Source organism: Nycticebus coucang, chromosome 9 (genome assembly GCF_027406575.1).
Source record: "Nycticebus coucang isolate mNycCou1 chromosome 9, mNycCou1.pri, whole genome shotgun sequence".
Taxonomy (NCBI): domain Eukaryota; kingdom Metazoa; phylum Chordata; class Mammalia; order Primates; family Lorisidae; genus Nycticebus; species Nycticebus coucang.
The window spans coordinates 8,003,914-8,031,478 of record NC_069788.1 but is presented as its reverse complement, the minus strand read 5'-3'; the positions used below and the strand labels follow the sequence as shown (position 1 = coordinate 8,031,478).

The 27,565-nt window shown below is 37.7% G+C and overlaps 1 pseudogene; it reads left to right on the top strand.

Annotated features, from left to right (window-relative positions):
- Positions 1–1,453: 1,453 nt before the first annotated feature.
- The window catches only part of LOC128594635 (PRELI domain-containing protein 2-like), a 57,020-nt pseudogene continuing 30,908 nt past the window's right edge, over positions 1,454–27,565 (top strand).

The following is a 27,565-nucleotide window of genomic DNA, read 5'->3' as shown; positions in this document are numbered from 1 at the left end:
TAAAGCAGTTATTGCATTTCTGATTTCCTTCCAAACATTTATAAACCTCTACTCCAGGCTCCACTTTTGCAACAAGAGTGCTGCTGTAGAGTTTGGAGAACAGGCAGCAAAATATAGTAAAATATTGTAAGTCAGTCAAATGAAAAAGAAGTCAACAGAAAACATGGCCACTTTGACCTGAGCTAGGTGGCACTTTATTTAAACAGTAGTGGGTTACTAGCAAATGTCATCAATGTTATATAAACCATAAAATGATCAGAATCAATCACTTCACTGCCATAGAACTGCGGCAGCCACATACATTGAATGGCTTTGCCATCAGATGAAGGCACGTTATAAAACTTGGCTCTAAGAATTGCCTGTGTGATTTTGTGACGATTATTTTCTCTGGACTCTGTTTTCTTCAGTTGCAAAATAGGATTAATAATACCTAAAAAAGTGGATATATGTATGGAACCAAAAAAATGGAGTACAGTCTTAATAACTTCCAATAGCTTCCCCAGCCAAATCTGCCCAATAACTGCCATCCTTTCTTGAAGTGTCTTTCCAAGAATGTTGCTATTTGTATAATGAATAATACTTTGAAAATCTTGAAACTGTTGAAGATTACAGTGTTTTAAAATACCAGCAAAATTTAGACATTGAAAGGTGGACTGTATCTAATGGTTCAATCACAACTGCTGTTTTTTTTTTTTTTTTTTAAAAATACATAAGAATAAACGTGAGAAACCACATTGACATTTGTGGGTTGTTGATACTAAACCTAGCGCAGACATCAGCAGGAACTTGATATTTGGTAATTTGATTGCTGAATATAAAATTCAGTTGTTCAGTCATTTCTTATTTTGTTCAAGCCATTCCCGTGAAGAAACTGAGTATGAGAGAAACTAAGGAACTGGCCCAAACTTACGTAGCTTGTTGGGTGTTGGGGCCTGAACCAGCACTGAGCATTATGCCCTTTGGTTAAATGTTAGCCGTGAGCCTGTGTTCTTAGCATTTTGTTTATAAAAAGGTGGAGGCATTGCATTCCTGAAATGCTAATGTATAAAATATATACACATTTTTAAGAGTGATCCTTGCTTAACACTGTGTTGGGTTTTGGAAAGGATGCAAATGTAGTAGAAGACGCAATCACCTTCAGAGTATTTTAGTCGATGTGGTGAGAGAAGACACGCGTATAATAGTGGAGAAAAGACCACAAGAATTTTTAGGTTGGCAGAAACCATAATCAAATGATGAATCGAGTATGGGTTGGATATGACTTAAGATCACGCATTAGCTAAGGAGAAAAGTAAGGCACGCTACCCGCATGCGTCTGGTTCTTTATGATTCTGGGAAAGAAGACTGCAGTGTTGACAATTAGAGGTCCTGATGAGCTGAACAATAGCATTTCCCTTCTTTTCATGGGAAGTAATTGCAGTGGACAGAAGTGGACTCACATTGGATGTCGTTAATGAACCCACAGAGCCCAGGACAGGACTGCAGTACTACACGCCTCTGTTACTATGAAGGGAGAGTCCGTCACACGTGTCCCCATGGAGTCGTCAATGTCAGCAGAGGTGAAGGACTCCTACAGGGAGCTCTAGTCCCTTCACCACCTGTGCTTTTCTTCCCGCTGCTCCAGGAGCTGATTTTACTCAGCGACACCATATTGTCTGTCTCGTAATCCGAATCCATGCTTTTGCTTAAATGAGACATTCTGATTTACTTATAGCTCCCATACTCACAATCCATTTGCCTGGAGGGGAATTATCTATGATGAATGGCAATAAAATTATTAAATACTTATTTTTTTGAATACACATATAATACATGATAACTGAAAAATTAAAAATATAGTTTAAAAATGGTGTGTGGTGCTCTTTTCTCCCTTCTTGTTCTCTCTGACTTTAGGAGGTCTTGACTTTGTGTGGTTTGTCACGTGGTGAGTAAAAGCACTGAGTCTATAGCCTTTCCACTTCGGATCAAACCTCACCTGTACCTAATAATGTAACTGAACAAGTTATTTCATGTGTCTCAGCTCTTTCACCTGCTAAAAGTAATAAAAGTAGTCGCCAAGTTATGAGAATTAATGGAGAACAATGCATGTGAAGCTCTGAGACCTCCACAGAGGTTAGTTACCTTACTACTTTATTCGTGGAAGAAAGGGGCAGGAAAGGCATTGCTTATAACTCAAAGCTTCACAAGCTGAATGAGCTCCACCGTCTCCCAGTGCTGGAGCCTCCTCTGGTGTAGTCTTGTTACCAGGCTGAAAAGGGGGACAGCAGACTGACAAGCAAGTTGCACATTTTCACTGATCACAGCCACGTTGGCAGATGACTCAATAGATCCACATGGCACAATAAATATTGGCACTCCGTAACATAATATTTATTTACCACCCCAGATCATCCTCTTGGAAAATTACACCTTGCTACATACTCAAACCCTTCCTGAACTCCAGTTCAGATCCTTTCCCCAGGTAGACCTAGTTAGATTTGACTAACTCTGCCCTTAATGACTCCGTACTTTATTTGCACAGTTTCATATTGATATGGTTTGCTTGTCTGTCCCATCCAAATCTCATCCTGAAATTCGATCCCCAGTGTTGGAGGTGAAAGATGTTTGGCTCATGACCATCTTTGTGGATTCTTGGTGAAAGGCTTGGTGGTCTCCGGAAGTAATGAGTAAGTTCTCCCTTTGTTAGTTCTCCTGAGAGATGGTTGTTTAAAGGGCTTGGAACCCTCTCCTCTCTTTCTTGGTCAGTCTGTTGCCAGCGTGGTTCACCCTGTTCACCCTTCGTCTTCTGCCTTCATTGGTAGAAGCCTTATAGAAGCAGATGCCAGCATTACGCTTCTGTGCAGGCTGCAGAACCAAGAGCCAAACAAACCCAGACTTGGGTCCTTTACAGTTATGCAGAAGGACTCGGATATGTGTCCCCAGTCTCATCTATCCAGACTCACATGCATCTGTCCCATTTCTTGGGACACTGCTGTGTTCTTGGGTCACCTCAGCTTGTGCTCAGAAAACCATGAAATTTGAGATATTTTCCTGATCATTTTGTTTTACTTCCAATTCCTTTATGGTTGAAAATAGGGTGTTTTTACTTTTGAATTACAATATGTAATGCTGACCCTAAATTCTCAGATACAACGTTTTCAACCTCCACTAAAAACATGTATTATATATTTTTACTTTCAATACAATAGATATACAACTCTATTCAGCATTCCAACTATGTGGGAGAGTGTTGCATTGGCTGAAGTTGAGGCCAAAGGATAGAGGGGGATGGGTTTATGCACAGGATGATTGAAAGGATTGACATTAACATAAAATCAAAAATGCTCAGAAGAAGTGCTTTATATTTAGAGTAGTGGGGAGCATACTTTGGAAGGCATGTACTTTCAGGGAAGGGGAAGTTTGCAGGAAAAAAGGAGAGCCCAGTGGTTTGCCAGGGAAGATGTGAGATAAAAATAACCCTTAGTCCAGCTCCAAGCTGACAGGTACAATAGGTAGAAGGATCAACTCAATTTCCACTCGAGTGGATTTCAAGGAATGGTACCCACAGGAGACAGACCTATTCTTGTTAGAACAAAAAGGTGAAAGGAACATCTCTAGATGTGATTCAGAATAAAGGGGGCTTTTCCTGATGACCGAACTTGAGTTCTGAAATGAATTATGAGAAAGTTTTAGAAGATTAGTCATGAAAAGAACAGACAAAGCCAGATGGAGACAGTGTCTGTTGGCAGTGGAGGGTATGCAGCATTTCTCGGTACTGAAAATGATAAGAATAAAGAGTACAGATGTTCATCCCAAATTTGGAGGCTGAGGGAGGTATCTGGGGCAGTAGGTCTGTCTTGCTCTGAGTATGAAGCTTCCTTCTTCATTTCTGGCCTGGGGGCCGTGAGAACAGCAGAAGCAAAATCTAAAATAAATGTGAATGGAAACATTTGTCACTTGGATATGTAAACTTCTTTTTGAAATGACATATAGATGTATTTACAAAATCAAGATCATACATACTATATATTTCCTATTTTGCATTTATCGTTTCCTCTTCATATCACAAAGAGAATACCATTGCGTATTCTCGTCCCATCCATGATTTTTAAATGGTTGTATATGGATGGAGAGTAATTTATTTAAACATCCCCTTATTGTTGGAGAGTTAAGTTGTTTCTAAAAATATATAGGATATATAAATTTTACCCAAGAAATATGTCACCAAAAATACATTGAGAGATGGAGTTATGAACACTGGGAAAGGTGCCATATTTACTGTCAAATTTAAGTATGTTAGCTCTAAGACTCTTTAGAGGCAAAAATTGAAATGAAATGTATAGAAATAAGTCTCAGAGTGGAGTAGAGGCCAGATGTTCCCTGGTTCTTTTTGGAGCCAAATTTACCTTTGGTTTCAGGGGTGATTATTCCAGAGGAAATGAATCCCAAATTCTGCAAAAATAGGTCAGGGTCATGAGTGAGAGGAGTCACTCTGAATCCACAGTATTAGGAGTTCAAAGATTCTGACTTCAGAAGTTCTATGAGCGTTTGTGGAATGCACGGAAATTTTGTATGGGAGGTGCTTCTGCTTTATCCTGTCTCTGAGGGCCCCAGGGTTTTACCTCAAGCCAAGTCATTAGACACAGAAAGGAATACATTAATGAGGGTTCTGAGGTGTATTAACTCTCGAGGACACTGGGATACAATTTAATACTTGGAAATAAATGAATGGTATGTGTGTCATTAAGCTTTTTATGAAAGTGCACCTTCAAGCCCACCTCCTCAATCATGAGACTGCTTGTGGGCAGAGTTATTTGTCATTGTATTAACATCCTTGGATTGAGGTGGAGTTTAGTTTCATACATTGGAACAGAGTTAGACTGTTCCTCTATATGGAAGGGTTTAATGAAATTACAGGACACATTTCACCTTCACATGTTACCAAAAAACCACTGGTTCTCATCCAGGGGCAATTTTGGTCAAGGAAGACATTTGACAATGTCTGTGACATTTTCAGTTGTTAAAGCTGGGGAAGTGTGCATCTGCCATGTAATGGTTCAAGGTCAGAGCTGCTGATGAACTCCCTTTAATACACAGGACAGTTTCCATAGTAAAAAATTGTCTAGTCTAAACCGTCAAGAATGCCGGGGTTGAGAAACCATCCAATAAGCTGTCCAGTGTAATAGATGGAGTGTTCGAGGAGGATTCAATACCATTTCAGCCCATAACATTATTTTAGAAAATTGTAAGCATTCTTCATAGGAATTAGGTTGTCACTGTTTATCTTCTTTTACATTAAAAGTGTGTGTGTGTGTATATATATATACACACATGTGTGTGCACACCCACCCACACACACATATATATTGTGCTTCTATATGCAATAGATTCCTTCCTTTAATCACAATTGATATGTGACAAGTAGGAGGTAACTCTCCTGAACAAATCTCTTACATTACCTATTTTTCTGTATACATAATCTAATCCACAGATGGGGAGAAGAGAGGTGTTCTTCCCCCATAATTTCCAAAACATAGACTTTTCTTTTCTTCTTTGAAACAGTGACCATGTCTACCTACCGGCAGGAGCTTCTTTGTGACTCCAAGAACAGCAGGCAGATTCACAGCTGGAAGCAAAACGCTTCCTTTGGAAAAGTCTTTTCTAATAAATTGTGCTTTGTCCTTTCCAGGACAGAAAACAAAGTAGCAGAAACAGCTTGCCTCTGGCTGGTAGGGAAGGCAGAGAGCCCAAATTAACACTCACGTTTCAATCTTGGCTCTGCTCCCTCTTATTTTCTTTCTTCCTCCTATCTCATGGGGATTTTAATGCCCAGCTGGGCTGGAAATTAATGACAAGTCATAGCCAGAAACTCTCAGGATACAATTCAACAACTTTAGGGACAACCCCCAAAGCTTTCCGTTATCTAGCCTCTCCCACTTCTCATCTCAACTGGGAGGGTATTGGCGTATACGTTTCTGGGACGGCCTCCCAGAAATCTGACTTTGGTATAAAGTCTCAGTATCCATATTTTTAACAAACTTCCTAGGCAATTCTGATACGACACCACTGGAATTTGTAATCCATTGCTCAAATACACCAGACCTTTTCATAAATCCTCTCTTTAGCTCGTAGAGGCCTAGACTGTGCTTTAACCTCCTCTGTGGAGATTTCCTGGAACTTTCCAGGTCAACTTTTACTACTGCCATTCTGTCTCCCCATAACACCTTTCATACTGTTATTAAAATAACAAGTCATTGTGCTGTATGGTTTTCCTGGGTAGATTGTGAGCTCTTTTTTTTTTTTTTTTTTAAATTCAATACAAAAAATACAATTCACATCAAACTCAAGCATCACTCTGAAATCTTGGAGTTCAGAGTTTCTACTTGTAGAAAAAAATGTATATTTATATATTTTTACTTACGACAATAACAAACTAAAAATAAGAGACAATTACTACTGTCAAAAAATGGAGTAAGAGCTTTCTTTCCTTTTTTCCTAGAAGCATTTACCTTAGAATTCTTAAATATTTTCTTATTTCTTTGAAATGTACACAATGGTTTTTGAAGAATGGATAGGACTTTTGTCAGCTCTATGACCTAGGAAGGTCTTTATCAAGAAGCCGGGAAGGAAGCATCTCTTTGAAATGCAAACATCAAGGGCAAAAGTGGAGCCATCTCTCAGTCTCTGATGTCAGTGGATGGTAGAGCCTCACTTTAGTGGGCAAGGTGCAAACTCTTTTCTGTCACACAGAGGAGAGGACTCTGCTTTTCCTTTGGATACTGCTAATTAACTAACAGATGTTCACCGCAATTAGCAGGTAAATAGAACTATGAGTGATAAATGTTGCTTAACTCCTATTGCTGGAGAACTAGTTACTGTTCACCTCGAAAACGTAGAAAATAGATTGTGTCTGCTTGTCTATTTGATAGGGTAAGATTTCTTTCTGCCTTTGCCATCTCTCAGTGGGCTGAATGTGGTATATACAGCACAATTGGGTTTAATGTGTATTTAATAATGGAAGTATTTTTCCTTTTTGTTTCCTTTATTACTTTTGTGGAGAGGATTTCTGGGTTGGGAGAAGATCTTTTAAGTTATGTTTCTACAAGGATATTTCTGTTTAATTCATAATTTTCTTTAATAAATTATTAATTTAAAATTGAAGTTTCCTTAGAACATGTTTGCTTCATGCCAAGAACAGAAATTTTTCATGAACTTTTGAACTGAAATGATATTAAGAGAAAGAAATAGTGGTGGGCCAGGGGAGGGAAGGATGGTGAGAAATAGATGAGCAGTCAAATAGTTATGTAACACATTTTGTTCAATGCATTTAATGCCAATTATGTGTAATGTGTTGTGTGGAAATGTGGGAATAGAAACAAAAATCATGGCGGCCACCTTAATCCAGCCTTCCATGGGCTACACTGCAGGGGTCCTCAAATTTTTTAGGCCAGTTCACTGTCCCTCAGACCATTGGAGGGCCGGACTATAGTTTTAAAAAAAAAGAAAAACTATGAAAAAATTCCTGTGCACACTGCACATATCTTATGTTGAAGAAAAAAAACAAAACGGGAACAAATGTAATCACACCACCTCATGTGGCCCGCAGGCCCTAGTTTGAGGACCCCTGGGCTACAGTGTAGCTGCATGGATTTATATGCATAATATTATGCAACCATCACATTATATATTTTCAAAATGTTTTCATCCTCCAAACCCAGTAAGTAATAATTTTCCATCCCTTTTCCTCTTAGCCTCTAGTAACCTCTAAACTATATTCTGTCTCTATGAATTTGTGTATTTTTTAGATTATTTTATGTGTGTGTTAAATCAAATAATATTTGTATTTTTGTACATGGCTTATTTTACAAAGCATATCCATCCCAAGTATAGCATATATCAGAAGTTTATTCTTTTTATGGCTGAATCATATTCCATTGCCTGTATATACCTCATTTTTAAATATTATTTTTATTTTAAAATGTTAGGTGATACAAGTGCCCTTCTTACATGGATAAATTGCATAATGCTGAAGCCAAGCTTTTTAGTGTGTCTGTCACCAGAATAATGTATATTCTACTTAACGGGTAAATTTTTGTCCCTCACCCCCCCCACCCTCCCTCCTTACTTTCCAATGTCCTTCACACAATTGTATGACCACATGTACCCATCGTTTAGCTCCCACTTATTAGTGAAAAGAAGAGGTGGGTTTTTAATCCATTCTTGAGATGTTTCACTTAGGATAATGTTCTCAGTTTCATATAAATTGCTGAAAATGACATTATCACATTCCTTTTTATTGCTGAGCAGTAGTCCATGATATGCGTATAAAACACAATCTCTTTTTTGCTTTACCTTATTTTCAATTTCAAAATATTAATTAAAGGGTACAAGTGCTTTTATTACATGGAAATCTTCTACAAAATGCTTAAGTCAGAGCTTTTTTGTCCATCATCAGAATCATGTTCATTTCCCCCAGTATTCAATTTTTTATCTCCCAACCAACCTCCCACCCCACACTCTCCTTGGTTTCTCATGGCCCTTTGTCTCCCTGTGTACCCATCTATTAGCCTCCACTAATTGGTGAAAATACACAGTGTTTGTTCTCAATTCCTGAGATACTTTACATAGGATAATGGTCTCCAGTTTGCTCCATGTTGCTGCAAATGGCATTATTTCATTTCTTCCCTGTTTCCCCGATAATAAGACAGTGTCTTATTTTAAGGTGTGCTCCCAAAGATGTGCTAGGTCTTATTTTCAGGGGACATCTTATCTTTCCTGTAAGTAGGTCTTATTTTCAGAGGATGTCTTATTTTCGGGGAAACAAGGTTTTTATGACAGAATAGCACTCCATGGCATGCATGTGTGTATGTATATGTGTATGTATATGCATATATATATATACATACACTATAAAATTAAAATTTAAAAATTAAAATTGCACAAGACCTTTATGGCCACCCTGTATATACATATACCCATATCTATATGTATATACATACATATACACGCATATACATTTACCTACATATACACACACACACACACACACATATACAGGGTGGCCATAAATTTCATGTGCAATTTAAAATAGTCATACACACACACACACACACATACACACATATCACATTTTCCTTTTCTACTCATGAATTGAAGGGCACTTGGATTTATTCCACATCTTTGCAACTCTGACTTGCGCTGCTATAAACATTCAAGTGCAGGTGTCTTTTTCATTTCCTTTGGGAGATACCCAGCAACAGGATTGCTAGATCAAATGGTAGGTCTACATTTATTTCTTACAGGAATCTCCATACTGTTTCCCATAGAAGTTGTGCTAATTTGCAGTCCCACCAACAGTATTTAAGCATTCTTTTCTCTCTACATCCACACCAGCATCTGCTGTTTTTAAACTTTTTAATAATGGCCATTCTGATAGGGATACTGTGGTAACTTCTAGTTTTTTTTTGTTTGTTTGTTTGTTTGTTTTCTAGAGACAGAGTGTCACTTTGTCTTATAGAGGTCCTTCACCTCCTTTGTTAGGTATATTCCTAGGTATTTCATTTTCTTTGAAACTATGGTGAAGGGAATTGTGTCCTTAATTCGCTTTTCATCTTGACTGTTATTGGCATATACAAAGGTTACTGACTTGTGGACATGGATTTTATATCCCGAGACATTACTGTATTTTTTGATAACTTCCCAGAGTCTTGTGGCTGAGTCTTTGGGATTCTCTAAGTATAAGATCATGTTGTCAGCAAAGAGGGAGAGTTTAACCTCCTCTGCTCCCATTCAGATACCCTTTATTTTCTTGTCTTGTCTAATTGTATTGGCTAGAACTTCCAGACTATGTTGAATAGTAATGGTGACAGAGGACAACCTTGTCTGGTTCCAGTTCTAAGAGGAAAAGCTTTCAGTTTTACTCCATGCAGTAACATATTAGCTGTGGGTTTGTCATAGATAGCTTTGATCAGTTTAAGAAATATGTCACCTATACCTATACTCCTCAGTGTTCTAATTAGAAAAGGATGCTGGATTTTAGCGAATGTTTTTTCTGCATCTATTGAGAGTATCATATAGTCTTTGGTTTTGCTTCTGTTGATATGGTGAATAATGTTTATAGACTTGCGTATATTAAACCAGCCTTGCATCCCTGGGACAAAACCTACTTGATGATGATGTATGACTTTTTTGATGATAAGCTGTAATCTGTTGGTTAAGATTTTGTTGAGAATTTTTGCATCTATATTCATTAGTGAAATTGGTCTGAAATTCTCCTTTTTAGTTTGGCCTTTTCCTGGTTTTGGTATCAGGGTGATGTTTGCTTCATAGAACGTATTGGGGAAGATTCCTTCCTCCTCAATTTTTTGGAATAATTTCTGCAGTATAGGAATAAGCTCTTCTTTGAAGGTTTGATAAAATTCTGGTGTGAAGCCATCTGGACCAGGGCATTTTTATGTTGGAAGATTTTAAATTGTTTCTTTGATCTCAGTGCTTGAAATTGGCCTATTCAGGAGATCTATTTCATCTGGAGTAAGTCTAGGGAGAGGGTGTGATTCCAAATATTGATCCATTTCCTTCACATTGTCAAATTTCTGGGCATAAAGTTTCTGGTAGTATTCAGAGATAATCTCTTGTATTTCCAATCAGTTGTTATTTCCCCTTTGTCATTTCTGATTAAGATTATTAGAGTTTTTACTTTTTTATTTCTCCTTAGTCTAGCCAAATATTTATCTATTTTATTTATTTTTTTAAAAAACAAACTCCTTGTTTCATTAATTTTCTGAATGATTTTTTTGTTTTCAATTTCATTAATCTCTGATTTAATTTTGGAATTTCTTTTCTTCTGCTGGGTTTAGGCTTAGATTGTTCTTCTTTTTCCAGTTCCATCAGATGGCTTGTGAGTTTGTCGATACACACTCTTTCTGTTTTTCAAATGTAGGCTTCTAAAGAGATAATTTTCCTCTCAGGACTGCTTTTGATGTATCCCATAGGTTTTGGTAACTTGTGTCTTCATTGTTGTTATACTCAAGGAAGTTAATGATTTCCTTTTTTATTTCTTCCTGCACCCAACTGTCATTCAGCATAAGGTTGTTTAACTTCCATGCCTTTGTGTGAGGTTGAGCATTTTTGTTGGAGTTGAGTTCCACTTTTAGTGCCTGTGGTCTGAGAAGATGCAAGGTAGAATTTCAATTCTTTTGATTCTGTTGAGTTTTGTTTTGTGTCCTAGGATATGATCAATTTTGGAAAATGTTCCATGGGACGATGAGAAGAATGTATATTCTTTTATCTTTGGGATGGGTGTTCTATATACGTATATCAAGCACAGTTGTTCTAGGATCTCATTTAAATCTCTAACATCTTTGTTTAATTTCTGTTTAGAGGATCTGTCCAGCTCTGAGAGAAAGGTGTTGAAGTCCCCTGTTATTATGGTGTTATAGGAATTGAATAGAAAACCAGGAAATGAAACCAACAACTTACAGCCGTCTAATCTTCAATAAATCAAACAAGAACATCCACTGGGGGAAAGACTTCCTATTCAATAAATGGTGCTAGGAGAATTGGATATCCACATGTAAAAGACTGAAACTGCACTGGTACCTTTCTCCACTCACAAAAATTGATTCAAGATGGATAAAGGACTTAAATTTAAGGCATGAAACAATCAAAATCCTCAAAGACAGAATAGAAAGAACACTGGAAAATATCAGCCTGGGGAAAGACTTTATGAGGAAGACTGTCATGGCAATAGCAACAATAGCAATAATAAACAAATGGGATTTAATTAAATGAAAAGCTTCTGTATAGCCAAGGAGAGAACAACCAAAGCAAATAGACAACCTACCCAATGGGAAAGGATATTTGCATAGTTTGAATCAGACAAACACTTAACCAGGATCTATACAGAACTTCAATTAATCCACAAGAAAAAAACCAACAATCCCATACATCAATGGGGGAAGAGAGATGAATAGAATCTTCTCTAAAGACAATAGACAAATGGCTAGCAAACATATGAAAAAATGCTCATCATCACCAATTATTAGAGAAATGCAAATTAAAACCACCCTGAGATATCATCTAACTCCAGCGAGAATGGCCTATATCACAAAATCTCAAAACTGCAGATGTTGGCGTGGCTGTGGAGAGAAAAGAACAGTTTTACACTGCTGGTGGGACTGTAAACTAATGCATCCATTTTGGAAGGAAGTATGGGGAAACCTCAAAAAACTCAATCTAGACCTCCCATTTGATCCTGAAATTCCATTACTGGGCATCTATCTATTCAGAAGGGAAAAAAACCCTTTTATTATGAAGATACTTATACTAGGCTGTTTATTGCAGCCCAATTTACAATTGCCAAAATGTGGAAACTTTTGGTTTCCTTCAACCCAGGAATGGATTGGTAAGCTGTGGTGTATGTATACCATGGAATATTATTCAGCCATAAACAAATGGAAATTTTGCTACATTTGTACTAACCTGGATGAAGGTGGAACACATTATTCTTAGTGAAGCATCACAGGAATGGAGAAGTATGAATCCTGTGTATTCAATTTTGATATGAAGACAATTAATGACACGATGGGGCATGGGGGAAGGGGAGACCAGACAGAGAAGGAGGGAAGGGGTGAGGGAAAGGAAAAGAAGAAAAAAAAAACCATAAGTGAAAAGAAGGGTGGTGCCTGTGGCTCAAAGGAGTAGGGCACCAGCCCCATATGCCAGGGGTGGCGGGTTCAAACTGCAAAACAAAAAAAGAAAAGAAAAGAAAAGAAAATAGTGACTAATTCTCACATAAATTGGATTTAATTTTGACCAAAGTACATTACTTAAACATTAATTTTTAATTCAACTTGTTAATATGTTGTTTAGGATATTATATCCTCATTTATAAGTGACATATATTTGTAATTTCCTCTTTATAATTTATATTTTCTCCAGTTTTAATATCAGGTGTACCCAGATCAAGTAGAATGATTTTGAAGTATTTCTTCTTTTTCTATTGTCTATAAGATTTGGCATGATCTGTTTTTTGAAATTATCTTTTACTTTTATTTATAAATATTAGTTGTCTATTTTTTGAGACTTAAAAAAAAATTATAAGAAGAAGTTAACTGATGACACCATACTGAATCTGAGTCAAAGCATTGTATATTAGACATACTCTTATTTGATAATGTGAATGTTACTTTCTTTGCATTATTATTATTATTGTTGCTTAATATTTTGATGTAGCAATTGTCTGATTCCTTTTCTGAATGTATTTATGTTCATTCATTCTTTATGAGTTTTTTGTTTCTAGTCCTTATCTTAAACATTGTTACTGTTATTAAATTTTAAGTGTCTTTAATTTTGTGAAGGCAAAAAAATGGAAACCAAATAAAAATATGTATATGTAAAAATAAAACAAACAAACAAAGAAAAAAGATGGTAGATGGTTTTATTTCTGGGTTATCTATTCTGTTCCATTGGTCTACTTTTTTATCAGTGCTATGTTGTTTTGGTTACTATTGCTTTGTAGCATAATTTGAAACCAAATAATGTGATGCTCCCAGATTTATTCTTTTTACTTAAGATTGCTTTGGCTATTGGGTTCCTTTTTTGGTTTCAAGTGACGCTTAGGATTATTTTTTCCTAAATCAGTGAAACATGATGCTGGCATATTCTTGGGGATTTTCTTGTATCTGTATCTGTATTTGGTAAAACACCAAATCACTTTGGAAAATGTGAACATTTTAATGATGTTGATCCTACCAATCAATGAGCAGGGGATATATTGCCATTTGTTTGTATTATCTAAGATTTCTTTTATGAGGGTTTTGTGATCCTCCTCATAAAGATCTTTCACCTCCTTGCTTATGTATATTTGGAGGTACTTTATTTTCTTTTCAGCTATTTCACAAATGTTATTGTGTTCTTACTTTGATGCTCATCTTCACTGTTATTAGTATGTAGAAATTCTACTGATTTGTGTACATTGATTTTGTAACCTGAGACTTTGCTAAATTGATTTAGGAATTCTAGGAGTCTTTTTGGTGAAATCTTTAGGGTTTTCTAGATTAAAGATTACATTTCCGGCAACAGGTGTAATTTGACCTCCTCTTGACGAATTTTAATGCCTTTACTTATTTATGTTGCTCTGGCTAGGATTCCCAATGTTATGATAAATAGAAGTAGTAACAGTAGGTACTCTTTTCTTGTTTCATTTCATAAGGGGAATACTTTATATTTGTCCCCTTATGAAATATTTTATGAATTTTTTTTACCACTTGGTAGTATCAACATCATTAAATTAAAAGCAATCAGTATGATGTTGACTGTGGGTTTGCCATATGTGGCTTTCTAATTTTGAGCTATGCTACTCTTATGCCTAGTTTTTATCATGAAGGGATGCTAGATTTTATTGAATGCTTTTTCTTCATCTACTGAGGTGATCATATGGTCTTTGTTTTTACCTCTGTTTATTTGGTGAATAATATTTATCGATTTGTGCATGTTGAGCCATTTTTGCATCCCTGAGATGAAACCCACTTTATCAACATAGATGATCTTCTTGATGTGCTGGTGAATATGGTTTGCTACTGCTGTTGAGGATTTTTGTATCTGTCTTCATAAGGGATTTTGATCTGTGGTTTTCCTTTTTTGTTATATCCTTCATTGGCTTTGGTATAAGATGATACTGGCTTCATAGAATGAATTGGGGGTATTCTCTTCAATGTTATGGAACAGTTTAAGATGAATGGGAGCCAGTTTTTCTTTGTAGATTTGATAGAATTTGCTGGGTATCCATCTGATCTAGGGCTTTTTTGTTGGAAGATTTTTTTTTTTTTTAACTGCTTCAATCTGACTAGTTGTTATTATTCTATACAGGGTTTCTATTTCTTCCTGATTCAGGATCAGGAGATTGTGTTTTTCCACGAATTTATCCATTTCCTAGAGGTTTTCTAGTTTGTGTGCATAAAGGTTTTCATAATAGCCTGTGGTGATCTTTTATATTTCTGTGGAAACAGTTTTAATGTCACCTTTTTCATTTCTTATCAAGTTTATCTGAGTCTTTTCTGTTCTATTTCTGGTTAATCTAGCTATGGTGTATTAATTTTGTTTATCTTTTCAAAGCACCAACTTTTTGTTTTGTTTATCCTTTTTTGTGTTTGTTTTCATTGCATTTCGTTCTGCTGTGAACTTTGTTATTTCTTCCTTCTGTGAGTTTTTGGTTTGGTTTGTTCTTTTTTCCTAGGTCCTTGAGATGTCCTTTCAGTATTTTCATATTATTTGGGATCCGTTGCTAAAGAACTGGTGTGCTCCTTGGTGTGGATTATTTTACTCCGATTCTTCATTCTTTTGGAGTTTTTGTGCTAATTCTTTCTCATCTATAGAGCTGTCATTCTTAATTTTGGATTTTCTTTTGTCTAGATGAGATTTTCTCTCCCCTCACTCTTAAATCAGGAAGAACCTTTGACTTTGCTTGTGGGTACTTTGATGGGGCCTAGATTCTGGATGGATACTATGGCTTTAGGACACCTTTGCTGTGTCAGCCTCTCAGATGGAGTTGTTTGTAGTTATTTGTAGGCTGTTGCAGTGGTATACTGTGTGCATGGCCTCATTCCTTGACTTTTCTCAACAGCGGAGGTGGAGGTCTTTGAAATACCTTCTCTTTCTGTAGCCTTGTATTCTTCTTAACAGTGTGAACTAATTGGGATGTCCCATTTAATTGCTAAGTCAGCAGGTAGTGCTTGTATATGAGAGCCACCTATTCCCTGTATGATTAAAGCAGTAACTGCAGTGGACTGTACAAGTTGTCTTCCCTGCCAGTAGGTGGAACTTTCAGGAAAGAGTCACCTGCTGCAGTGGTGTCTTTTGGGAATGTTGACTGGCTCTAGTCCATCAGGAGAGGCTCTTGGATGTCCTGGAGGATGATGTCTTGCCCATTCTCCTGCACCACAGCCAGTGAGGCTGGGTGGGGCTCTGTTGAGGGAGACTGTGTTCAGGAACCACAGAGGCAGGTGTAAGAGCTATTTTTGGAAGAGGCCAAGAGTCAGCTCCCAGGCTGGTGGGCAAAGCCACCACGGAGGGGTTAATTGGCCCCACTGAGCCAGAAGTTTGCTTGTAGGGAGGACCCATCTAGAATTCACAGTCTGACAGGCAGAAGTGGGCTTTGCTCTTCTCCCTCTTCTCTTTCCATTTGGCTCTGCTCCCAGCATCTACTCACAAGCAGTATTCCATGGTGATGGTCTCCCTAACAATGGCACCTGGGCAGGACATTTCCTCACCTAGGATCCGGTACTGTACCAAAAGCATGTCTTTCCTGTTGGGAGAGGGTACCTCATGAGTGAACTGTGGCTTGGACCCACACTGCACTCTCCTAAGTCTGCCCATGTGGCTTGGCCCCCACAGTTCCCAAGATTAGTTCACAAATCTCCCCTTTGTGTCATAGAACAACATGATTGACACCTGGAGGGTACAGGATCCAGCCTTCAGGCCTATTCACCAACCTCCTAAATTCAAATTACTGAACATGCTGGGAAAAACTGTACTGGTCCCCAGTTGCCTGTGGGTGCTCAAGGAGGTTAACATGACTCTGCTTCAGGGTGTGCCCTGTTCTGTCAGACCAGCCAGGTGCACAGTGCCAGGGAGGGCAGGGAGCTCACATCTGCACATCCCTTGGTCCACTGTAGGTCTTTAAGAGAAAATATATGGGCCCTACTCCCTTTGGAAACCGTGGTGTGGTGGGCATGCCAAAAGGGGGAAAGCAGCTGCTCCTGAGAACCCAGCTGGGCCATCCCTTGGTGCATCCCTGGTGGCCCATGTGGGACAGTCATGGTTGTGCTGGCTGCTAGGAGTGGGGGAGAAAAGGAGGAGAGTATGAGAGGAGGACAGCTGGCCCTCTATCCGCTCTTCCCTGAAGGCAGCCCACCATGAATGTTTAAGCTCTGTGATCACATAGTTCCCCTGTGACTGACCAGTCCCCTGTGGCCACCACAGTCTGAACATGGGTTGAGAAATATTTGTGTGGGGACCAGCAATGAGAAAATGAGGAACTGAAGCTTTTTGGAGAGGACAAAGGCACACAGTGGGTGGAGAAATAATGTGGCACCAGCCACCTCAGCTTTGGTCTCTAGTGGGGAGGACCCACCCCTACACAGGTGGCAATTCAGGGCTCTATTCTCAAGAAGAGGCCAGCTCAGCTTTGTGCCTCATGAAGGTAGAGAAGCCCTCTAGCTTTCAGAGCACTATGTCTAGGATGAGTTTGTGAACTGATTTTTCACACCTTGTATGATGACAGCTCTGATGGCCATCCCAGGAAAAGTTCAAAAATTGCTTTGAAGAGTGGACTGGACACTGGCATTAGTGCATAGTTTCCCAAGGGAAGTACTTCGAAGGTGACTGTAGTGATATTCAGCAATGGGGCGTGTAGGACTTTTTCTAGGATGAGTCATCAACTTAATTGTCTGACTTAATATGGTAATTATATGTTCAAGTTTTTTAGGAACCACCAAATTATTTTCTGCAGCAGCTGCATCATTGTATTATTGGCAATGTATGAGGGTTTCAGTTTTCCTTAATCCCTGCCATCATTTATTATTATCCATCTTTTTTTATTATAGCCAGTCTGAGTGGGTGTGAAGTGGTATCTCATTATGGTTTGGATTTGCATTTCCCTAATGACTAATGTTGAAAATCTTTCCATCTGCTAATCGGCTATTTGTTTATGTTCTTTGAAAAAATATCTCTTTAAGTATATTGCCAATTTTTTAATTAGGTTGTTTATTTGTAGTTCTCTATATATCCTAGATGAAAACTCCTTAATCCATATGATTGGCAATCTGACCTGTGTGTTAAGAGAAAGAGAAGGACCAACTACTGGGCTCACTACTTTCTTTCTCTTCCATCAAGATCATGACTTCAGGAGTCCTGGCTATATTCCTGGTCATTGTGTACAAAATTCTATCTTCCCTATCCCATAAGACTTCCAAAGTTGAGTTTAGCTTTCTCGCTGTTCTTTTATTCTAGGCATTCAGCCTCTTGGTCCTATGCCAGTTCCAAATTGGCACATTCCTCAAGGATAAAAGCTGTGTGGAATGTCTGGATTATTTCATTGAGCTTTTCTTCTCTCCAGCATCCTGGCCCTTTAAATCCAGGTGCTTTGGTAATTCCCTAACATCTACGTGCGTGAGCACATGCACACACACACACACACACACAAGCACACTTGTATTTTGCCCAGCTTTTCTATTGTTCTCAGTGGGATCCCTAGGTTGGAAACAAGTTGCTCTTCTTTTGCCAGAACTGGAAATACAGCAGGACCTTTGTAAGTTGGCCACCCTAGGGACTGTAACAAATTGGTAAACATATGGAGGAGGCCAACATAAGGAACAAGGCCTACTGTACTGATCTGTATATGTAGTTTACTTTCCTGTACAGCTTTTCTTAGAGAATATCATATGAAATCATACATCATCAAAGCACGGTAAAATCATACATTCAGTAACATACAAAATCAATGCATTTCCTGGTTTCTCATGGCTTACTCATTCTTTCTGTAAAAGAAGTCCATCTTGGTCTGTTTCTTATTCTTATTACAAACATAAGTTGAGAAAGCACTCCAAACACTGGCTGTACCACTCATCAGCCCTGAGCATTTTTTCATATAAAATGACTTCAACTGCATTATCAGATGCCTGACATCCTCTTTTTTTGGAGTCTCTGCAATTTCTGTGTCATCCTCACTCACTTATTCCACCTCACCAGCTGCACCATCTTTCTTTGGCTGCTGCTTTCCAAAAAATATGGAAGATCAACTTTTTACTTCAATGTCATCTCTTTGAGTTCTTTTCTTTGGGCCATGATGTTTCCGTTATCTGTAAAATTTTTAAATAATTGTAGGACGTACCTATGATTTATATCATACCTTCACACTAAAATAATGTTCTGAAACATGTGATAAAGAATAGGATGTTAGACCTAATCCAAAAACATTGTAATAATAAAATATGAAAAAGAACTTATACTGAAGAAAAAATAAAAAAAAAACAACTAAGGGGCAAAGTCCACACTTTCTAGTCCTTGGTGTGGATTGGACTCTACTTATCCAGTTACAGAGGGTAAATTAATATTGTATGTCACAGTCCAATTGGTCAAGATACAACTTAAAGAGGTGGTCAATATATAGAGGTCAGTCTTCCATTGAGTACATGTGGTGCATATCTAGTCAACAAAAATTAGATCAACTTAAGAAAGTGGTCAACATGGAGGTTCTACTGTATTTGACTTATTTTCTTAACTGTTTCACAGTAATGCATTAAATGAATGTTTAATATTTTAACTTCGTCTATACGGATAGAATTTAGGTTTCCAATCTTTTCTATTAATACATTGCTACAATGTTTAACCCAGTTATTTCACAAAAGTTGGTATATTGGTACTTTTGTTAAATCATATCAAATTGTCCTCCTTTGAGGTGGTAGCAATTTGACTCCAACCATCAATATATGATGGTGATGCCTTTACCACCACTCTCTTGATAACTCAGTGTGTTCTCATACATTTTAGTAGGTAAAAATCTTATGTTACTGAAAGAATACTTCTAATCAACTCTATTTTTTGTAATATAGTAAACATAATAGTAAAATTATGACATGACGTTTACTGCATGCTAAACATAGACTTGTAAGTACTTCATAATTCTTTAAACTCTTTAACTCCAGGTCTTCCTTTGAAGTAAGCATTGGTTTATTCTTCAATTATAATGAGAAACTGAGGGAAAAGATCAAAGGACCCCCAAGGTTCCCCGAAGTGAGGGCAGAGTTGAAACAGGATGTCTGCCTTCTGTGTCTGCGTTCTCAATAGGGAGACAGAAACCCGGATAGTAACTGCAGGTAAAACTTCAAGATAAGAATACTTTAGCTAAGGTAAAACCAGCATATAGAGAGATGTTTATTTTCTGTATTCCTTTTATTAAAAGCTATCAGAATACCCCAATTGTAATTCCTACGGCTGTTGTAACAAATTACCTTAAAATGATGGCTTAAAAATAACAAAAATGTTTGCTCTCATTTTCAGAGGTCAAAAGTCTGAAATCAAGGTGTCTTTGGCAGGTGCTAGCGGGCAACGTGTTCCTGGCCACTTCCAGCCCCTGGTGTGCTGGAACACCTTGACTTACAGCGCATCACTCTGGTTGCTGGAGTGAAGGATGGTCACATTGCCTCCTCCTCTGTACAATGTATTTTGCTGTTGTTTCTTGTAAGGACATACACAATTGATTTAGGACCCAGAAAGATTTATCTAGGATAAGTTCCTGTCCTTAATGTAATCACAAATTTTACAACATAAGGCACTATTCACTTTTTCTCCACGTGAGATAATATTCACAGATTCTGGCGATTATAATATGAACAAATGGTTCTTTCATTCTTTTTCATTTAAGTTTAATATGAGGGTACAAACCATTACATTATATAATTTACACATGTCAGGTAAAATTCAGGGTTGTAGAAGTGTCCTATACCCAGGCAGTGTGCCTTATATCCATACATTGCACTCACTGGGTGGGAGCTAATGAAAAATATTTTGAGAAGCTACCTTTTAACTCACTACTTTGAGTTAAGGGAGAGAAGTGCTGGGGAAGAGAGTGGTTGAAATTTTAAGTGTGGTTGTACAGGAAGCTCTTCCTGAGAAAATGACTGTGGTAGACTAATAGATGCCATCCCTAAAGGTGTCAAGTTTATCCCCAGAATCTGATAATGTTAAATGTTACCTCGTATGGCAAAGACTTTCCTAATGTGATTAAGGTAAAGATCTGGAGTTGGGGAGATTATTCTGGATTATCCATGTGGGTATTAAATGTTGTAATAAGTCTCTTTCTAATAGAGAGGAAGAGAGGATTTTATGTAGACATAAGAGGAGAGGTAAGAAATGAACTCTCCAAAGAGCTTCCAGGGGGAATATGTCCTTGCCAGCAACACCTTCAAATGTTATTTCGGAACTGTGAGAGAATGCATTTCTATTGTTTTAAGTCATGAAGTTTGCAGTAATTTTTTACAGCAGCCACAAGGAACTAATACAATGACATTAGCACAAATTCTTTTTTTAAATTTCAGATTAATACAAGGGTACAAACATTTGGGTTACATTGGTTTCATGTATTAGGTAAAGTCCAAGTTGTAGTTGAGCCCTTCACATAGGAGGTGTGCCATATACTCTTACATTGTGAGAGCTTACCAAACCCCCTTCCTCCTCCCCTCTCCCCTGTCCCTTCTCCCCTTTGTCACTTGAATTCAGTTGTGTTTTTCTCTCTTGTGGGCATGTAATTGCTCATCTACTAGTTTTGTATTAGTATTGAGCACATACGATATTTGCTTTTCCATTCTTGTGATACTTTACTAAGGATAATGTTCTTCAACTCCATCCAGATTAGTAGAAAAGATGTAAAGTCTCTATTTTCTATGGCTGAATAGTATTCCATGCTATACATATATTATAGTTTATTAATCTATTCATGAGTTGATGGGCACTAGGTTTTATTGTGAATTGAGTTTTATTGTGATGAGAATTCAGTGGAAATGTCCTTATAGTAAAATAAGTTTTTGCTCCTTCTGGGTAGATACCTAGCAATGGGATTGCAGGATCAAATGAAAGGTCTACTTTTAGCTCTTTGAGGATTCTCCATACTTCTTTTCAAAGAGGCTATATTAGTTTTCATAGAACAAATTCTTTTTTTTTTTTTATTGTTGGGGATTCATTGAGGGTACAAGGAACCAGGTTACACTGATTACATTTGTTATGTAAAGTCATAGAACATATTCTTAAACGAGGTGAAGGAATAAGCTGTGTGTATATATGGGGAATTGGAATGTCAGGCAGAGAGAAGCTTCCTACCCAACAGCCTTGGGCTGGAAGTATGTGGCTGTCATGATTTGGTAACATGAAGGCTGTTAGGGAAATTTGAGAGCAGTGTTCAGAATAGAAGGAGATAAAATTAGAGACATCAGAGGGCCTGAGGACTTGGTTATGATATTCATTTTTACTTCTGTGAGGTGGGAAGTCACTGAAAGCTTTGAGCACAGGGATGGTAAGATCTGACCCTTTTTCTAAGCAGCTCCAGATGCTACCAAAAGGAGCCAGAATTACTATCTGTGGTGTTCATGAAAGACAATAAGGGACTAAGAGAAGCAATGAGAACCAATTAGGAAGCGATTAATTATGCTTAGGAGGCCACTGATACTGAGTCTGAAGTTTATAGGAGGGGTATGGGCTTGAGAAAAATACTTCTGAGTATTATGACCCTGGAAATACGTTTTAAAACATTTCAGCACTGACATTGGGTTATGCATGTGTTAGCTCAACTTCACCTGAAGCGAAGTTAATTTTCCTAATAGGGGGTACTTTATACACGAGGGCTCAACATTTAATCAAAAGGCAACTACAAGCGTTTTAGCTGTCATTATCCCTGACCAATACCTGAGGTTTTGCAAATGGATATTAAAAGAAGATTTTCATTAGTGAATTTAGTGGCTTTTAAAGGAGCATAATGGATATGCTTCTCAATTGTGTGTGAATTTAGTTGTATTCAAAATATACAGATTGGTGAACTATTTTTTATTTCTCCCACCACTGCTTACATCGGATAATCAAGTTAGGAAAGTCTTTTATTCCTTACCTTTCAGAATGCCATTCAAGACATGATTCTAATGTACTTGTGGGTTAAAATATTCTGGTTGGCTGTGTCTAATATTAGGTTATCTGAATCCTGTCTCTAAAATATTGTTGAGCAAGAGTCTTTTATGCAAAAAAAAAGGTTGGTTCATCACAAAAAAACCCCAGAGAAATGGGACTATGTCTAGCTGACAGAAACAGGTTGTGTGAGTGTTTTTGTGCCTGATTATTAATAAGGGTCTAACTTACAAATGGAAGTATGCAAGACAGAATTAAGTCTGAGATTTGCTTTCATTTAAAACCTGGCAGCGTGATTATGAGAGAATAGGACTCTTTCATCTCCCTTAGTAGCAACTTGACAGACTATTTACATGATGGTTTTATAGCAAAATTCCTGTGGTGAACTTATACAAACTCATTTGCAATGGAAGCAGTCTCTTAAATTCACACCTACAGCTTCAGAATTTATGTTCTTTCCCCTTGTTACTTGGATATCAGGGGTCACTCTGATCACCATTTAAATAATCTTTCTTAATTATATTTGGTTCAAAACTTGTACAAAAGATGGATTCTTTCTTAGTAATTAAAGAGCATTCTTTATGGTATACAAAATGTTAGAGCTTAGGCAAACTTTCCTCATTTTATATATGAGGCAATAATAGTCTAGAAAGAATCTTTTGTATTAACCTGGGTGGAATCAAAACCCATTCTTCTTACTAAAGTATCACAAAAATGGAAAAGCAAGTATCCAATGTACTCAGTACTAATACGAAGCCAGAATATGAACTAATACACATCTACACAAAAGAAAAAATTCAATTCAATTCAAGTTGGGGGAAAGGTGAGGAGGTATGGAGGGAGGAGAGGAGGAAGGGAGAGAGAGAGTGAGAAGAAGGGGGGAGGAGGAATAATGGGGAGATTGGTGTGCTCCCACTGAATGAACACCATGTAAGGGTATGTGACACACCTCCTGGGTACGGGATACGACTGCAACAGAGACCTTGCCTAACAAATGCAACCATTGTAACCTAATCATTGACACCCTCATATTAATCTGTAATAAACAAGAAAAGAATGAGTAGTCATAACACTTAAACAGAAACCCTTATTTTGGGAAATAAAAGGTATTCCAAAACATTTATTCTTTACTATATCATAAAATCAATATAGCATATTCAATGATGAAATAAGTAATAATTCTAAAATCCAATATATAAAATCACATAGAATATTCGCAGATCCTGGAAAAGTTTAGTTTTTTGTGTGTTTGTTTGTTTTTGAGACAGAGCCTCAAGCTGTCACCCTGGGTAGAGTGCTGTGGCATCGCAGCTCACAGCAACCTCGAACTCCTGGGCTTAAGAAATTCTCTTGCCTCGGCCTCCCAAGTAGCTGGGACTACAGGTGTCCACCACAACACCCATCTATTTTCTGATTGCAGTTGTCATTGTTGTTCAGCAGGCCTGGCCTGGCTTCGAACCTACCAGCTGTGGTGTGTTTGGCTGGTGCCTTAGCCACTTGAGCTATAAGCGCTGAGCCAAAAAAATTCAGTCTTAGTAATTCCTCAGTCTTGCTTCATATATTTGGATCTGAGATAAGGAAATAAGGTGGATGGGAGAATGTCAAAGTGTGTATTATCTGCACACAAGCAGGATACATTTCATCATTCATTATGCTAGCTTGAGGGTCTTTCTAAATTTAGGTTATTAATAATTTCACTTTACATTTTAATAATATTTTTAGATTCATAATCCTAATAATAGGCCACATTTACATATTATCTACTTTATCTGTGTAAATTATTTAATCCTTAAGGTTACCTTGAGATGAGATATTATTTTCCTTATGAGGAAATTTGGGTTAAAACTAGATAAATCACTACCTAGGACCCATGTAGTTATGGAGCAATAAAGCCAGAACTACAAGAGAATTCTATCTAAACTGAGTCTCTATGCTGTTTCCTTTGTCATATTGATTAATTATAATAACCCTGAGAAGTGGAAAGAGTAGTCATATTCATAATCCATACATGAAAAAAGTGAGCTCTCTTCTTAAATGACAGAGCTTATTAATGGTAGAACTACCCTGTAACCAGGCTTCTCTGAGTGGTATTCCTCCTTTTGGGTCTCTCAGCAACCTAGTTTAAGATGAATACTTTTGCTTTTCTTACCGTCTCAAAGTAAGCACTGTGCATAATCTTTCCTTTAATTCCCACTTCTCAATGCTTATGAATAAAATGACTTTTAAATCTCTGATTAGATAGGAAAATCTCTATAGTTTACTTTCTTCCTCATTTTATTTTCTTAAGCCTTATGAATTTGAGAAAATCCACTAGTCAAATACATTGATTAAAGTCACTTTAATACAGTTTCTTTAAAAAGATAATTTTTATTGAACAAAGAAGACAATTGGCTGTGTCAAACTTCTATTTCACTTCATTGTGAATCCTTTAAAAATTTCTCTAATTTCCTTAAAGAAATTGGCTTACAGATGGTTTATTTTTCTTTATCTAATAATGAATAGCTAAGAAGACACCTTGGTTTCCTTTCTAGAGAGCTTTCCATTGTAAAAAGCAAACTTTATCTCAGTGATAGTGTACAAACACATAGTTTACTATAATGTTCTACTAAATGCTCTCTTATAAAATTGAAAACCTCAGACTTATTTCTCATAATCAAGATGAAGTCTGGGGATGGGGGGGTGGAGCAAGATAGTGGACTAGACACATCTCCTTACTAGCCACTTGTGATGATGCAAGGGAAATAAAACTCCAGACACCTCTAGCTGGGGAACCTACCTAGGGACATTACTCTGGGGCACAGAGAAGCAGTGGTAGACTACAGGAGCCAGTGAGGAGGTCTGGAGCTGAGGAAAACCAGCACAGAGGGCAAGTGTTTGGGAATGGCAGGGCTTGGCTGGCCAGCCAGTCCTCCTGCTGACAACAGGGGACAGGGAAGAGCTATCCTACAGTTTTTTGATTTGGGGATAAACTGCTCACTTGGAAGGCTTAAACAAATCAGTGGACTCAAACAGCGTCTAGCAGCTGGATTGAATACCAGGTGGGGTGGATCTCCCATCAGCTTGGCTGCTAACTAGACATTGCCAATGTGGGAAGAACATGTGGGAGAAATGGTCCCCAGGATCCTAGAGTGGTCAGTTCTGGTACACCTCCTGAGCTCAGGCATCTACCCTTGGGGTGAGTTGAGTGGCTCTCAGTCCTCCAGGAAGGCCACTTTGTCATCAGGGGGCCATGTGTGACATGCATGCTAAGGAATCTGGTGAGAGCTTTAAGAGCCCAATCCCATAGGGACTGAATACTGAAAGCAACAAGGCCCTGATCAAGGGCAACTAACTAAGGAAAAGACGACCTGATCTCCTATGCAACTAGAAAGTGGCTTCTGCTCCTCATTTTTCATAGCAAACCAGCATGTGTTCTTCATCACCTAACATGACAGCACCACCTGGTGTCCGGGTAGGGTGTGTGTGTGTGTGTGTGTGTGTGTGTGTGTGTGTGTGTGTGTGTGTGTAATGTGTGTATGTGTGTATCTTTCATTTTGACTCCTTTTCCCAATTTTTTTCTTATTTTTTTCTCCTTTTTGTCATTGTAGGTTTTTTTGGGGGAGTGTTGTTGTTATGTTGTATTTTTATTTTTTTCATTTTTACTTTCTTCACTAGCAAGAGATCCTCCATTTTTGTTATGGTTTTTCAGCCCCTTTTATTCTCTATTTATTTTTTATTTCACTCCATTCTTCTCTCTTTGGGTGGCAATTCTTCTACTTTTCTCCCATTTCTCACATAAATATCTCATACAACAGCTAAGACATCCCTTTTTCCCCTTTATATTATATAATTGTATTTTTACTTTTATTTACTTTTTTTCTCTGAGTGCTGGGGATTCAAGGCATTGGTCTGGTTCAAGGAGGTCACAGGCTCATAGTGTAGGGTGTCCTAGCTTGGCCTTTTGAAACACGGTATTGGTAGATCCTCATTGCAACATACTGATGATTTTTTTCTTTTGCTATACTTGGCAGAAGTGGTGTATTGCTTTTGCACAGGCTGGTGAGGAGCTCCTAACTTAGATGGGCCCATCTAGCCCAGACTCAAAAGTGCTAGAGTTATGGATGTGCCTATAGACCCTGCCGAATACCACCATTTCTCATGTTGCTTTCTTTTTTAATTTATTTTTTATGTCTTCTCTCCTTTTCTTCAATTCTTTCTATCCCCTTCTTCTTTTTCTCTTCCTTCTTCCTCCTTGCCCTTTAAATTTTATTCCTTTTGGTCTTATACAAAAAGGCCTCTTGAAAACCTAAGCTCTGAGAAAAGGTAATTTAAAGCAAAAGAGGTAGTGAGAAGGAAAAAAATAGGGGAAGGAGGTGAAAAAGAAGAAAAAAACACATGAAGAGGAACCAATAGAAAAATTCTGGCAACATGAAAATCCGAAAGAGAACCACCCTTCTAAGGGACCATGAGGCAGCTATTGCAGAGGATTCCACATATAAAAAATTAATGGAAATGATAGAAAGGGAATTTGAAAGGGAAGTGATAACAAAGTGGAAAAACAGAACCAAAAAATGGATGAAAGATATGGGGAGGGGAGTGGGGCCTTGGTGTGTGTCACACTTTATGGGGGCAAGACATGATTGCAAGAGGGACTTTACCTAACAATTGCAATCAGTGTAACCTGGCTTATTGTACCCTCAATGAATCCCCAACAATAAAAAAAATAAAATAAAATAAAAATAAATAAATAAAATAATAAAAAAAAATAAAAATAAAAGATATAAAGAACATAGGATATAGAAGAGTTTAAGGAATTGAAGGAGTCAAGAGGGAACTTAAAGATGCAGTAGACAGTATTAATAGCAGATTAGACCATGGAGAAGAAAGAATCTTAGAGCTAGAGGATAAGGCTCTTAAGCTAACCCAAGTATTAAAGAGG